At 47.0% G+C, this 14546-nt stretch overlaps 4 non-coding genes across 4 annotated transcripts; all 4 read right to left on the minus strand.

Annotated features, from left to right (window-relative positions):
* Positions 1–595: 595 nt before the first annotated feature.
* Positions 596–668, minus strand: Trnak-cuu (transfer RNA lysine (anticodon CUU)). The gene has a single exon. It is a non-coding gene; the product is annotated as a tRNA-Lys (tRNA).
* Positions 669–2105: 1437 nt separating this feature from the next.
* Trnak-cuu (transfer RNA lysine (anticodon CUU)) lies at positions 2106–2178 on the minus strand. Its single transcript has one exon. It is a non-coding gene; the product is annotated as a tRNA-Lys (tRNA).
* Positions 2179–8814: 6636 nt separating this feature from the next.
* Trnak-cuu (transfer RNA lysine (anticodon CUU)) lies at positions 8815–8887 on the minus strand. The gene has a single exon. It is a non-coding gene; the product is annotated as a tRNA-Lys (tRNA).
* A 1778-nt stretch (positions 8888–10665) lies between these two features.
* On the minus strand, positions 10666–10738 carry Trnak-cuu (transfer RNA lysine (anticodon CUU)). The gene has a single exon. It is a non-coding gene; the product is annotated as a tRNA-Lys (tRNA).
* Positions 10739–14546: the final 3808 nt, after the last annotated feature.

The raw sequence follows: 14546 nt of genomic DNA on the forward strand, positions 1-14546 counted from the left end.
AATGTAATTCAGACTGCCTCGTCCCACCTTATGCTGTACCGCTTTGGTATAGGCTTTATCTGCGCCATTCGCCTTAATCACATCTGAGAGTAATTCTTAATAAAAAGGCATGTCGCCAATTGTTCGTCATCACAGACACTGTTTGCTATACGGCCACGACGCGCAACTGATTTCCAAAATTCGACTTCTTCCTTTGAGGATGTAACTCACGACCCTTGGTTTACTAGTCCAGTGCTCTACCACTGAGCTAAAGAGGCGCGGCCTAGCGGTACTTTTGCGTACTTCGTCCTTACGGTCGTCTGGATCATCAGACTTCAGCTGACAACACTTCATATTACCGACTAATATTTGCAGCTATGGCGACCCATTACTGCTTGGCTACACATCTGACACGTAACCGTTGTCCTCTAGAAACAACAACACTTGCATTTCAGAACATGTCTTTCACACATGTCTACAAAATCACCTTCACCTTCAAATACAGTTTCCTTGCGACTGACAGAGACGTAGGCAAAGTTTAAAGTTGCTATTTCCATTACATCACGTTAATCAGAAAAACGGTAATTTACATCTGCAGCGGAACAAAATTCCGTTCCGCCCAGCGTGGGGCTCGAACCCACGACCCTGAGACTAAGAGTCTCATGCTCTACCGACCGAGCTAGCCGGGCTGCTTCGGTGAATACCTGCCGGGCAGCACGTCACACAGTACTCGTTTGGGTTGGGTGGTTCCATACAGAATCTCTCCATGCTGCCTAATGTTTTCCTAACGTCACACTCGTCACGTACTTCACTTTTATTTCATAATCATATCTGAGAGGTAAAGGAATTGCATGACAACCTGCAGAGCTAGTGGCGTCAAAATTAACACTCATACTTGATGTGACTCAAAAGGCGAACGAGTTACTTTCCGACGTTGTTTTAGATGTGCAAGTGCCAGTGGAAACTCGCGGTGACGGCACTCTGCCGACCATTTCGATAGTTAACACCGGTCTTGTAGTGTGTGTTTCAAGCTCAAGAGCATCTCCAAGCAGAAAATGGTCAACAGCAACATTCAGACGGTTTCGTACTGCTCAAATGCTACATTAAAACGGTATGTTTCTTTTTCACAACTGATAAAACACGAGCGTGACAGTATTCGAACCTGTAATCTTCAGATCCGAAGTCCGACGCCTTATCCATTAGGCCACACAGTCACTGACGACCAAGTGCAACTTGTATATGACTCATCTCGAAACGCTCACACCCCTGATAATTTGTGTTTTCGTTCTACACAGCCGCTGCCCTTGCTCTTTCCCACCCATTCGTTACATTCAACCTCTTACGTGACCGACCAAATATAGACTGGGAAACAAGACCACACACTTTGTGCATACGGAATCGAAGGCAGGGCGTGCCTCACCGCATTTGCCACGATGGCCATTTGCTACTTCTGCAGAAGCGGCGGCGGGGACGACGACGACGACGACGACGACCGCGAGAGGCTCTGACATATGTGAGAAATACATCTATAAAATGTAATTCAGACTGCCTCGTCCCACCTTATGCTGTACCGCTTTGGCAAAGGCTTTATCTGCGCCATTCGCCTTAATCACATCTGAGAGTAATTCTTAATAAAAGGCATGTCTCTAATTGTTCGTCATCACAGATACTGTTTGCTATACGGCCACGACGCGCAACTGATTTCCAAAATTCGACTTCTTCCTTTGAGGATGTAACTCACGACCCTTGGTTTACTAGTCCAGTGCTCTACCACTGAGCTAAAGAAGCGCGGCCTAGCGGTACTTTTGCGTACTTCGTCCTTACGGTCGTCTGGATCATCAGACTTCAGCTGACAACACTTCATATTACCGACTAATATTTGCAGCTTTGGCGACCCATTACTGCTTGGCTACACATCTGACACATAACCGATGTCCTCTCCAAACAACAACACCTGAATTTCAGAACATGTCTTTCACACATGTCTACAAAATCTCCTTCACCTTCAAATACAGTTTCCTTGCGACTGACAGAGACGTAGGCAAAGTTTAAAGTTGCTATTTCCATTACATCACGTTAATCAGAAAAACAGTAATTTACATCTGCAGCGGAACAAAATTCCGTTCCGCCCAGCGTGGGGCTCGAACCCACGACCCTGAGATTAAGAGTCTCATGCTCTACCGTCTGATCTAGCCGTCCTGCTTGGGTGAATACTTGCCGAGCAACACGTCACACAGTACTCGTTTGGGTTGGGTGGTTCCATATAGAATCTCTCCATGCTGCCTAATGTTTTCCTAACGTCACACTCGTCACGTACTTCACTTTTATTTCATAATCATTTCTGAGAGGTAAAGGAATTGCATGACAACCTGCAGAGCTAGTGGCGTCAAAATTAACACTCATACTTGATGTGACTCAAAAGGCGAACGAGTTACTTTCCGACGTTGTTTTAGATGTGCAAGTGCCAGTGGAAACTCGCGGTGACGGCACTCTGCCGACCATTTCGCTAGTTAACACCGGTCTTGTAGTGTGTGTTTCAAGCTCAAGAGCATCTCCAAGCAGAAAATGGTCAACACCAACATTCAGAAGGTTTCGTACTTCTCAAATGCTACATTAAAACGGTATGTTTCTTTTTCAGAACTGATAAAACACGAGCGTGACAGCATTCGAACCTGTAATCTTCAGATCCGAAGTCCGACGCCTTATCCATTAGGCCACACAGTCACTGACGGCCAAGTGTAACTTGTATATGACTCATCTCGAAACGCTCACACCCCTGATAATTTGTGTTTTCGTTCTACACAGCCGCTGCCCTTGCTCTTTCCCACCCATTCGTTACATTCAACCTCTTACGTGACCGACCAAATATAGACTGGGAAACAAGACCACACACTTTGTGCATACGGAATCGAAGGCAGGGCGTGCCTCGCCGCATTTGCCACGATGGCCATTTGCTACTTCTGCAGAAGCGGCGGCGGCGGCGACGACGACGACGACGACGACGACCGCGAGAGGCTCTGACATATGTGAGAAATACATCTATAAAATGTAATTCAGACTGCCTCGTCCCACCTTATGCTGTACCGCTTTGGCAAAGGCTTTATCTGCGCCATTCGCCTTAATCACATCTGAGAGTAATTCTTAATAAAAGGCATGTCGCTAATTGTTCGTCATCACAGATACTGTCTGCTATACGGCCAAGACACGCAACTGATTTCCAAAATTCGACTTCCTACTTTGAGGATGTAACTCACGACCCTTGGTTTACTAGACCAGTGCTCTACCACTTTTTGTTTTTTTTTTTGTTTTTTAATGCATCCTCTGCAAAAACAAAAACAAAAGAAAATCATTGTACAATAAATCACAAAATGTAAAGGAAAAGGGATACAGGGATGTTGTTTTTATTTATTATATTTATTTATTTTCCACAATCACCCTGTTAAAAGGAACATGTAGATCATGTAGATCATTTCATGGTATAGTATGTGCATTACATATTTAGCGTTGAGAGAAGCGTGAGGTTCATTATCAGCTGTCAAATGTGCACACCGACTGCACCCGGCACATCCCAACTGCGTGGGGGGTCGAGGAAGACTGCCTGAAGATAGTTGGCAAAGGTTTTCCGATAGTGTGACCATCTATGAACCTCATAGTGGGCTTGCTGTAAGAAATACCAAAAGTCGAGTCGCGACTTGGCAGCATCCCCATAGAGGTACGCGATCGTCCAACCTTTGACCCAGATGATCGACTGTGATTTAGTCGCCGGAAAGTAGTCACTCTCCGGATGTAAGAAGGAAGCAGGTGTAATATGTTGCGGGGTCACACGGAGGTAGCAAGCCACCATCTGTCGTCCTAGGAGCCATACGTCCTCCACCGCGATACAAGTTAAGCGGTGATGGTCGTCATCCACTTGGCGACATTTCGGGCACAGTGGAGTGTCCACTAGGCCAATTGCATGGAGTCGTTGGTTGGTGTTGAACATGCCACAGGTGACAGAGAACCACAGTGCCCGAACGAAGGTAGGAAATAATTTTTGGTGAACATGTCTCCAAATCTTCGGCCAATGCAACGTGGGGTGTTTCAGTTCAATGACATTACGACTTATCAGTCGTAGCAGCCAAACATAAAAATCCTTCGCGCATGGTGGTCTCGTGCGCGGAAGCTCGTCTCTGATATAACTAAGTTCCACGATAAATGTTGATACATGCGCAAAATGTGGCGTAATGTTGCACACCGCCACCGGAGGTGTGAGGGACGCTGGAACTAGGAGATCCAGTAGGCGGGATGTAAGGGAATCACGCCCGCTACGCCATTGCTTGTACATCGTGGCTAGAAGGAGCGCCGTTGCTCGGCAGCGAACATTCGTAAGTCCGAGTCCCCCCTTGTCCGTAGGGAGCGTGAGCGTTGCGTATCGCACCTTGAGGGGCGACCCAATCATCACAAAATAGCCTAGTGCTGATTGAAGTCGATGCCCGAGCGTGAGTGGTAGGGGCAGGATCTGCGAAATATGCACCATTCGAGAAACCACATAAGTGTTCAGATATTCGACTCGCTGCAAAGGATCAAGGCGTCGTAGGAGATGTTGGCGGACCATGGTACGTGTTGTCTGTAAAATACGTCGGTAGTTAACTGCCGCAGTACGTTTCACAGATGAGGTAAAGTCTATGCCGAGATAGCGGAATTGTTGCACATAAGGAAATGGACTGATTTCTTCCGGCGTAAGGCCCTTTCCAACCGGCATTGCTGCCGATTTGTTCATGTTCACTGCACTACCCGCCGTCACACTGTGGTCCAACAACAGTTCAAGAACCGTCTTCACCTCTTCCTCAGAACGAACGAGCAGCAGGTGGTCGTCCGCATAAGCACGACATTTGAAGGTGTAGCCCCGCAGTTCCACCCCAGAAAGAGAATTTGTTAGCCTCCCAATTAATGGTTCCAACGCTATCGCGAACAGCAGCATCGAAAGAGGGCAGCCCTGGCGAATGGAACGTCGTATTTGAATGGGTCCTGCTATACGCCCATTAACATGTACCAAGGATTGTGCGCTCCCATAAATCCTTCTAATGAGACCAGTAAAACAGTCTGGAAATCCCATTTGTTCCAGTACAGCGTACAGATAGTTGTGGCGCACCTTATCAAAAGCACTGTCAAAATCAACCGCCACCATCGCCGCTTTAAGCCGGCACTCCTCCGCCAGCGCTATTACATCACGGCATTCGCTAGTAGCTGTTTGCACATTCACCGATCCACCCGGTGTCGTCTGTTCTGGGGAGAGAACGCTACGAATTAACATACAACATCGGGACGCTAGCATCCGTGCAAAGATCTTATAGTCTGCATTAAGCAGGGTGATGGGGCGATAATGTGTGACCGTAATTCCTGGCTTCGGTTTATGTACTGGCACCAAGAGGCCTTCCATAAAAGCCGGTGGAATAGGTGCATCGGAATTTAACAACTCGTTGTACATTTCCGTCCATCGCGGTGCCATTTCGTTGCGAAATTCTCGATAAAATTCAGCAGGAAGTCCATCAATGCCTGGGGAGCGATTCAACGCACCCTTTGCGATCGCATCATGTACTTCCTCACAGCTAATAGCTTCCAATAAGGTTCCAGCGTCTTCCACCGTTAGTGTACGGGAGACGTATGTGGCTATACGTGCGAGGTCATCAACACGGGCTGCTTCCTCCCGATAGATGTGTTGGTAATGGTCGACGAATGCAGAGACAATGTCCGCTTGACGCGTCACTCTTCGGTCTTCGCGGGTAATTAACTCCCGTACCAAAACGCATCGTCGGTGCTTTCGTTCATTCACGACGTGGTGCATAGAAGGAATCTCGTGTCGTATCGTATCGTGACATCTGGCGCGCACCATGGTTCCCTGAAGATGTTTCCGAGCTAAAGCCACTAATTTAGCTTTTATCCTTTTGCGTTCGATCCAGACGTCCGGTCCCGGCGGATCATCGTCCAGTTCGCGCAGCGCTGCAAAATAAAAGTCGGTCGTACGGTGGCGCCATTCGGCCATCTCCCTGCTATATGAGATGAACGTACGGCGAAGCGCCGGTTTAGCACAAGTCAGCCACCTATCAAGCTTCGTCGCATACCTTCCAACCTTTCGCTCGCACATCGTCCATGTCTGAAGGATCCGTTGACGACATTCGGGATCATGTAGATGTTGAATGTTTAATTTCCACGGGGCCTTGCTGTTCCACACCTCTCTACGGGGAAGAAGCACCGTACAGATGTAAGCGCTGTGATCGGAAAATGCCAATGGCCAGCGTTCCGCGTCCTGGACATCATTTGCATGAGCCCGTGAGATATAAATGCGATCTAATCTGCTCGCCGAATGACTGGTCACATAGGTGTATCCCGGTGCATCTCCATGTCGTAATTCCCACGTGTCACTAAGTACAAGGTCGCTGACAACGATTCGCAACTCCTGGCTGATGTTTGCTTGCGGCCATTGGTCTTTCTGGCTGAGAACACAGTTGAAATCTCCACCAATTATTACACATTCATAACGTCCATGGAAAAGTGGTGCAATATCTTCTGCATAAAATCGCGCCCTTTCCCGCCGCCGATTGTTTCCCGACGGTGCATAAAGATTGATGATGCGTGTCCCAAACGTCGTGAAAGCCATTCCCCGGGCCGACGGAAGGTAACACACGTTTTCCACGGGTAAGCCATCTCGCACGTAAACTGCCACCCAACTCCCATTGTGATCTCCATGTGACGAATAGGATTGGTAGCCTGCGATGTGTGGGAGTGCAGCTATGTGGACTTCCTGCAGCAAAGCAATATCCGCATCAGATGCCCAAATCGTTTCCTTCAGTAGGTGTATTTTGGTTGATGAACGCACGTCATTTATATTTAATGTCGCAATACGGTTCGCATGGCGTTGAATCCCACTCTGTCGAGGCGCAACAATATCTCCCTGCATCGGCGCTGGGGGCTGAGTTAGAAGACGTTCTCTCGCCCCTCTCTCTTCACCTTCAGCAATTACTAGGCCGTCTTTGTGAGTGCCGGCTGCCTCTGTATGACGTCCGGCGCCTCCTCAATATCGTCATACCACATCTTTGCAGGCAGTGATATATTCGTGTCCATAGCCACAGCATCTGCGTCTGGAGAGCCAACTGGTTGTCGTTCCTCTTCAGCATCACCACGTCCCGCTACCGTCAATGTGACAGACCGCTGCGGGTCTGATCGAACAGTTTCCATTGCCTCATCCTGCTTCGTAGAGGCTGTTGTGTCGTCTTGCTCCACAGGCGCATCGTCGTCGGGGCAAGGGGAGTCATCCCTAGGAGATGTCGTGCGACGACGCCGTTTCCTCCTTTTCGGGGAACGTTGTTTGCGTGATCTTCCTTCCGTGTCCTCAGATTGTAGGGAATCACGGCTGCCCGACAGAAAAGCATCCGTAGGAACTGGAAGTGTTTCGAGTCCCATCGTTGTAGTTGGCGGGAGTTCGGTCGAAACTGATGTTGTCGTCACAGAGTGCGTTCCAGACGGAACAGCATCCGTAGTGGCTGGAACTGCTTCGTGTACTATCGGTGTGTTTGGTAGGAGTTCGGTGTCAACTGGTGTTGTCGCCGTAGATTGTATGCTAGATGGAGCAGCATCCTCTGTCATCCCGACGTCTGCTACAAGGTTTCGGAGAGTGCCATCGGGAACTTCCACCGGGGCTGTGTCCTTTCGCTCATCAGCGGACGCAGTGAGGGCTTTGGCATAGGTGATCGGTAGTACTGTCATCTCTGGCGACGGCTCCCGCACATCTGAAAGCACTTGCGTAATCCGCCGTTGCATACAGTTCGACCTGAGGTGTCCCTCCTGGCCACAGCCAGAACATGTACGTGGTTGCCCATCGTAAATCACCACCGCCCTACAACCACCAATTGTCAGATAGGACGGTACATGCTTCTGAAGATCAATAGTGATCTGTCTCACTCCGTTAAGCACGGGGTACGTGGCGAATTGTGTCCAGCGTTCTGCTGTGTGACCATGTACCGTGCCGTATGGCTTAAAAGCCTCAATAACTTCGTCAGCCGGGAACTCAAATGGCAGCTCAAAAACACGTATTGTCCGTACACCCAGACCAGCATGTTCTACAGTTACCGTGCCGACATTCCCGTCACTATGGCAAAATCGGAGACCTGCTTTTGTCGCCCGTAGAATTCTCTCACACGCCGCGTCATTTACCATCTTAACATACACCGTGGGACTAACGATGGACAGGTGAATTCCGACAATATCGTTTGGCGGTATCTTGACGTCCTCACGTATGAATCGTTCCACTGCTAAAGCCTTTGGTCTTTCGTAGTCTTTGCAGAAATTGAATCGTAATGTAGTTTTTCTGTACTTGTTCGCCATGATCGTTGTTATTAGCCCGCGCGCAGACTAAGTCCACAAGTAAACAAACACTCGCACACGCCGCACAGGCGGAAGTATCGGACCTCCGCTCCGCACGGCCGCTAGCGCCGAACTGTGTCCACTGAGCTAAAGAGGCGCGGCCTAGCGATGCCTTTGCGTACTTCGTCCGTACGGTCGTCTGGATCCTCAAACTTCAGCTGACAACACTTCATATTACCGACTAATATTTGCAGCTATGGCGACCCATTACTGCTTGGCTACACATCTAACACGTAACCGATTTCCTCTCCAAACAACAACACTTGCATTTCAGAACATGTCTTTCACACATGTCTACAAAATCACCTTCACCTTCAAATACAGTTTCCCTGTGACTGACAGAGACGTAGGCAAAATTTATAGTTGCTATTTCCATTACATCACGTTAATCAGAAAAACGGCAATTTACATCTGCAGCGGAACAAAATTCCGTTAAGCCCAGCGTGGGGCTCGAACCCAGGACCCTGAGATTAAGAGTCTCATGCTCTACCGACTGAGCTAGCCGGGCTGCTTCGGTGAATACTTGCCGGGCAGCACGTCACACAGTACTCGTTTGGGTTGGGTGGTCCTATACAGAATCTCTCCATGCTGCCTAATGTTTTACTAACGTCACACTCGTCACGTACTTCACTTTTATTTCATAATCGGTTCTGAGAGGTAAAGGAATTGCATCACAACCTGCAGAGCTAGTGGCGTCAAAATTAACACTCATACTTGATGTGACTCAAAAGGCGACGAGTTACTTTCCGACGTTGTTTTAGATGTGCAAGTGCCAGTGAAAACTCGCGGCGACGGCACTCTGCCGACAATTTCGCTAGTTAACACCGGGCTTGTTGTGTGTGTTTCAACCTCAAGAGCATCTCCAAGCAGAAAATGGTCAACAGCAACATTCAGACGGTTTCGTACTGCTTAAGTGCTACATTAAAACGGAATGTTTCTTTTTCAGAACTGATAAAACACGAGCGTGACAGGATTCGAACCTGTAATCTTCAGTTCCGAAGTGCGGCGCCTTATCCATTAGGCCACACAGCCACTGACGACCATGTGCGACTTTTATATGACTCATCTCGAAACGCTCACACCCCTGATTATTTGTGTTTTCGTACTACACAGCCGCTGCCCCTTGCTCTTTCCCACCCATTCGTTACATTCAACCTCTTACGTGACCGACCAAATATAGACTGAGAAACAAGACCACACACTTTGTGCATACGGAATCGAAGGCAGGGCGTGCCTCGCCGCATTTGACACGATGGCCATTTGCTACTTCTGCAGAAGCGGCGGCGTCGGCGATGACGACGACGACGACGACGACCGCGAGAGGCTCTGACATATGTGAGAAATACATCTATAAAATGTAATTCAGACTGCCTCGTCCCACCTTATACTGTACCGCTTTGGCAAAGGCTTTACCTGCGCCATTCGCCTTAATCACATCTGAGAGTAATTCTTAATAAAAGGCATGTCGCTAATTGTTCGTCATCACAGATACTGTTTGCTATACGGCCACGACGCGCAGCTGATTTCCAAAATACGATTTCCTACTTTGAGGATGGAACTCACGACCCTTGGTTTACAAGTCCAGTGCTCTACCACTGAGCTAAAGAGGCGCGGCCTAGCGGTACTTTTGCGTACTTCGTCCTTACGGTCGTCTGGATCCTCAAACTTCAGCTGACAACACTTCATATTACCGACTAATATTTGCAGCTATGGCGACCCATTACTGCTTGGCTACACATCTGACACGTAACCGATGTCCTCTCCAAACAACAACACTTGCATTTCAGAACATGTCTTTCACACATGTCTACAAAATCACCTTCACCTTCAAATACAGTTTCCTTGCGACTGACAGAGACGTAGGCAAATTTTAAAGATGCTATTTACATTACATCACGTTAATCAGAAAAACGGTAATTTACATCTGCAGCGGAACAAAATTCCGTTCCGCCCAGCGTGGGGCTCGAACCCACGACCAAAATGTTAAGAGTCTCATGCTCAGACTTCAGCTGACAACACTTCATATTACCGACTAATATTTGCAGCTATGGCGACCCATTACTGCTTGGCTACACATCTGACACATACCCGATGTGCTCTCCAAACAACAACACTTGCATTTCAGAACATGTCTTTCACACGTGTCTACAAAATCACCTTCACCTTCAAATACAGTTTCCTTGCGACTGACAGAGACGTAGGCAAAGCTTAAAGTTGCTGTTTCCATTACATCACGTTAGTCAGAAAAACGGTAATTTACATCTACAGCGGAACAAAATTCCGTTCCGCCCAGCGTGGGGCTCGAACCCACGCCCCTGAGATTAAGAGTCTCATTCTCTACCGACTGAACTAGCCGGGCTGCTTTCGTGAATACTTGCCGGGAAGCACGTCACACAGTACTCGTTTGGGTTGGGTGGTCCCAAACAGAATCTTTCCATGCTGCCTTATGTTTTCCTAACGCCACACTCGTCACGTACTTCACTTTTATTTCATAATCGTTTCTGAGAGGTAAAGGAATTGCATGACAAAATGCAGAGCTAGTGGCGTCAAAATTAACACTCATGCTTGATGTGACTCAAAAGGCGAACGAGTTACTTTCCGACGTTGTTTTAGATGTGCCAGTGCCAGTGAAGACTCGCGGTGACGGCACTCTGCCGACCATTTCGCTAGTTATCACCGGTCTTGTTGTGTGTGTTTCAAGCTCAAGAGCATCTCCAAGCAGAAAATGGTCAACAGCAACATTCAGACGGTTTCGTACTGCTCAATTGCTACATTAAAACGATATGTTTCTTTTTAAGAACTGATAAAACACGAGCGTGACAGCATTCGAACATGTAATCTTCAGATCTGAAGTCCGACGCCTTATCCATTTTTTTTTATTTTTTTTTTAAGCTCCTCTTTTCTCCCCTTCAGCCCCGCCTTGCGCTCGCCATAAATCGCCTTCGTCGGCGTCGGCTTCGTCTGCCATGATTTCTGAATTACTTATTCTTCTGAACTATTCCAATTTCCAAACCAAACATACTTCTAAACCTAATGCATAGTCCCGCAATGGTGACAAAGTAGATTTTCTTTTTTTTTTCTTTTTGTGCGTGTGTTGTATTCCATGTTCAGAGAGTTGTCCTGGGCCTTCACGGCTACCGTAGCGGCGAGAGGGCCTACGAAGTCCCCACCGTACGTCACCCCAGGCAGCAATCCCCTACTTCTGGTCTGCAACACTCTTTCTGTTGTTTGTTGTTCTTTTTAGTGCTTTCGTTGTATTGTTGGTTTGTTTATCAACTTTTATAATCGTTTATTTTTTATTATAATTTACTTATTTACCTTTATTTTTTTTTTAATAGAAAATGAAACAAGGAACCCTGGTCCTCTAGAAAAACAGAAGAAAATAAAATAGTCCTTGTCGTATCACTGTTCAGTATACGTCACTGTGACATTTGAAGAAGAAAAGAAAAAAAAACAAAGCAAAGTAGAATGAAGGAAAGAAAAAAAATACTTCTTTCATCGAAGAACGACTTCTAAAAAATTCGCATATCGTTTCCTGTAATGTCTCGTCTGTGAAAGTATGTGAAACTGTAATGCCAGGTAAAGACAGAACGCCGCCTCACTCTTGGGTCCTTGCGTCTGTAAATAATGAACATAATGACCCTTCAACCAATTGACAGAGTTCCGTTTGGTGTTTGGTTACGGCACTGAATCCGGATACAGGAAATCTTCAGGTTTAATACAAAGCTGGGAAGTCCTCATAATCGTAGCCAGTTTTCGGCGAATGCATGCCCAAACTGCTTGGACAGTGGTGCACAGAAAACGATGTTCATCAGTATCAGGCAAGTTGCACGTAAGGCACAAAGGTGAGTCAGCCAAATGTAGAGCATGAAGTCGTGAATTGGTACTTATTTTACGGTTCACGACCCTGTACCAAGAGGCTTTCACTGACGTTGGTAAATCACGGCTATGTATGTTTTTCCATATCACTGGCCAGCGATGATTTGGGTATTTGTGTTCGATGTTGTTCCTGTTCTTGGTTGCCAGTAGTTTATTATAAACTAACTTCACCACAGAAGGCTCATTTTCTGGGAGAGTTGACCGTACATAACTGAACTCAATGAAAAAGCTCTTAAAGTGAGTCAGCGCAGGCGGATTATGTTGAACAGAGACGGGAGGCTGCAGGCAGGCCGGCGCTATTTCGGTTAACAAGTGAGCCGTGAGACTGTTCGGTAACGACCTCCACCGTTTGTAGGTGGTGCATACGTACAAAGCTCGTGACTTGGAACGAACATCTGTTAAATTTAAGCATCCATCGGTCGTGGAGAGAGTGAGCGTATCGTACTTGACTTTAAAAATGTGTCCACGTGTGACAAAATGGCCTAGAGCGGACATCATACGCTTCGCTGTCTCCTGTGGCATGAGCAGTACTTGTGCAACGTAGTTAATCTTTGAGGTGAGGTAGACATTAGCGAAGGTGACTTTCTGCAGTTCATCAAGGCTTCTTAGGTAGTGGGTCTGCATGCAAGCACGCATACTTGCCAGGAGATTCCTATAGTTCACCGCAATTGTGTGCTGTATGTTGCTAATGTACTCAATACCAAGGCATTTCATTTTAGAAAGTAGTTGCAACTGACCGTGATGGTGCAGCGAGATGCCGCGTCCTATGTTCATAATGCCAGATTTCCTGGCATTCAACTTCGCACCCGCAACAAGTTCGTAGTTTTTGACGATCTGAAGGGCTTCCTCGACTTCACCTTCGTCCATGACCAAAAATCCGACGTCATCCGCACATGCAGTACAAACAATCTTAAAGCCGTGGATGGTTAATCCTTGTAGACGCTGTGTCAAGGTGACAAGCAAAGGCTCAATGGCAATGGCAAACAAGGCCATTGACATAGGGCATCCCTGGTGCACTGAATTAGTAATATTAATCGATGCGCTCAGCTGGCCATTCACCATGAGTCGAGTTACTCCTTTACGAAGGAGCTCATGTATAAGATTGATAAAACGTAGTGGAAATCCCATGGCATGCATCGTCCGGATGAGAAACTGATGGTTTACTCTGTCGAATGCCTTTGAAAAGTCAAGGGAAACTAGCGCACACCGTATCTTGCACGCATCTGCAATGGCTATGACGTCCCTGTATTGAGACAAATTTTGGAAGATCGTCCTACCGACACCTACACTGGTCTGGTACTGACCAATGACAGTATTCATCAACATTTTCAATCTATTAGAAATAATACGTACTAAAATTTTGTAGTCACTGTTCAGTAAAGTAAGCGGCCGAAAATCATCAACAGAACTGCACATTGGGCGTTTAGGGATTAAAACCACGATGCCTTCCACGAGAGCCTGAGGAACATTAAAATCAGGCCGTAAAATTTCATTAAACATACTCAACAACTTGGGCTTTAATTTGTCGCGGAAAGTAAAATAAAATTCGGCAGTGAGACCGTCGGGTCCCGGCGATTTATTTAACGGACTTCGTGATAGCGCAGAATCCAATTCGTCTTCATCAATTTCTCGCATGAGAGTTTCGACTTCAGCAGCACCCAAAGTCCTTTGCAAGTTATTGAGTAATTCATCGTGAGTTCCATCGTCGGTATGTGTCGTTGCCAGCAGATCTGCCAGGTGATTGTGAAGTGCAGTCCGTATGTCTTGTTGCCGCGTGAGCGCAACGCCTTCACTCAACTGAAGACGAGTTATTAATCTCCGCCGCCCCCTCTTATTTTCACGAATGACGTGAAACATGGATGTCATTTCGTCGTCTATCACATTCTGGGGCCTGGACCTTATTTGAAAGCCTTCTGCCTGCTGCCGCTGAAGTTTTAATAATTTTGCCTTAATTTTTTTAATCTGCATAAAATTTTCAGGTACAGTCACATCGGACTGGTAGAGCTCCCTGAGACAAGTAAAATAAAACTCAGATGTTTGCCGTTGCCACCAGGATATGTCCCGAGCGTAGCGTTTAAACATTTTTGATAAAGTTGGTTTGGCATGTGTTATCCACCATTCAGTAACGGAGGCATACTGTGCAACCCGTCGTTCACATGCCTCCCATGTTTCGTTAAAGACACGGTGACAGTCAACATCGTTAAGGAGAGCATTGTTAAGTTTCCAGAAACCTCTGCCGGGAAATGTGCCTTGCTTGACCATGTTAACAGTACAAATATATGCGGCAT

The sequence above is a fragment of the Schistocerca gregaria genome, chromosome 8 (assembly GCF_023897955.1).
Source record: "Schistocerca gregaria isolate iqSchGreg1 chromosome 8, iqSchGreg1.2, whole genome shotgun sequence".
Taxonomy (NCBI): Eukaryota; Metazoa; Arthropoda; class Insecta; order Orthoptera; family Acrididae; genus Schistocerca; species Schistocerca gregaria.